The following is a 1,994-nucleotide window of genomic DNA, read 5'->3' as shown; positions in this document are numbered from 1 at the left end:
AAAGGTGTAGGGAAGGTGTGATGGGTAGGGGAAGAACAAAAAGGGAAAAGAAAAAAAATGTGAGAGAATGAAAAGATGAAAATAAAGTGTTTGTAGATGGGGAGGGGAGGAGGGGGTGAAGGGAGGGTAGAGGTAAGGGAAAAAAATGAGAATCAAGACTTGCCATGTAGAGGTACATGATCCCAACAATGAATGTAACTGTACTGTATCCCTAAAATGTACCAATAAACTCAATTAAAGCTGAAAGAAAATAAAAAATAAAAATAAAAAAAAATAAACTTTTCCTCCTTTAATTCTGGTGGTTGGGTATTTTGTTCCAGAAATGAGAAAAGTAACTGAAACATTCCACTTGCTGTAGGACAGGGCTGTGGATGAAGAGTCCCCAGGCTGCTCAGCACCCCTCTCAGCTGGGCTGGAGGATCTTTCAGGGTCCTTCCAGTCTCCTAAGTCCACAAGACACACTCTTGGCTTGGTATTCTGCCAAGGCCTCAGCCCAAGATAGAAATGTCCTCAGAAGTGGTTGTCCATCATACCAACACAGGGAGCCCACGAAGGCTGGGGAGAATCCCAAAGTACCAAATGGTGCAGCATGCAGCAAGCTACCTGGCTTCCTACACCTTCCTGCCAACAGAACTCTACCCTTGTATCTCCCTGGTGAAACTTCCAGACTGACACAAGTGACAGGTGTCCCTCCTGCTCCTCTTAGCTTGCACTCCAGGCTGTCCTTCCACTTGCAGTGTCAAGCAGACTGCTAGGTTCTTACAGTGCCTCATAAGTCCCTTCAGACTGACATCCAATATCCCCTTGTATCTGTATTGTCAATGTGCTTACCCCCACCAACACACAGACACACCCTAGATTGTCATTGGCACACAGCTCATGTGCTTCTAGGGAGAACTTCTGTGTCTTCCACACTACCAAAACTGCTAAAGGTTTTGTTTGTTTTAGTCTTTATGGGGCATGATCAAACTGTATAGTGAATATTTGAATTTTTAAAAAAAATTATGACAGTAAAAGACACATTGCCATTAATCCCCTCAAAATATTCCACTTCAAACACACTCGTCCCATCTTTCTTGCCACTTTCAGAAGTAGTTCTGGAGCCCTCTTTCATGAGTGTGGTTATGAAGTGTTATCAGAAATACAGCAAATGGTGTCCTGCCAAGTGCCATCCAATGGAAAGGCAGGCTTTAAAACAGAACATTGAGTCCTCATCCATCTTATTCACTGAGTCTGGCACCAGGCAACCTCTTGCTCTTCCCCAAAGCCAAAGGGTCATGAAAGGTCAGCATTTTACATTGATTCAGAAGAGAAAGGCAGCCACAATGGCACAGTTATAGACACTTTGATGCCTTCCAAACTGCTTCAGAAAATGGCATCTGTGAACTATGGGATATGGGTATTTTGAGGGAAATTTATGGAAAATCTCTTTTGCTGTAATAAATGTTTTTATTGAAACATTGGCCGTATTTTTATCACACCTTGTGTCTCCTCTCTATCGATCTTTCAAATTCTGCTTTAGGGTTATCAGGGCAGCCTCCTCCTTCCTCCTATTTCTCCCTCATCTTCATCACCATAGGTATCCCCTCAGGCTTGATTTAACACCCAGTTTCACACACACACACCAAGATCTTTTTGCCTTGTTATCAATAGGTTAATGTAAAATTCTGGCTTCTTTCCCAATTAATTTTCTGTGATATGTGAGCTGCTTCCTAAACTTTACCTGCATCCTGTAGGGTCTGGGAATCTAAAAAGATCTCTAAACTGTATTTCCACAACTTTCTTTTTTATCTTGATATTTTGTATACTTTTGTTCATTCATCCTCTCTCCCTGCTCTTCTGCCTCAGAAAAACAGTGATCTTGCTTCTTTTCCAAACCTAATTTCTCCATCTGAGTCATTTATCATTTTACCTATTGACATTTTCTGGGCATCTGCTATATGATGTGCTATGGCCTGTGAAGAATCCAGAGATGAACATAGCAACACTCTCCT

Source organism: Fukomys damarensis, unplaced genomic scaffold, assembly GCF_012274545.1.
Source record: "Fukomys damarensis isolate Sample0158 unplaced genomic scaffold, DMR_v1.0_HiC HiC_scaffold_6, whole genome shotgun sequence".
NCBI classification, from domain to species: domain Eukaryota; kingdom Metazoa; phylum Chordata; class Mammalia; order Rodentia; family Bathyergidae; genus Fukomys; species Fukomys damarensis.
This window is presented reverse-complemented; position numbering follows the sequence as displayed.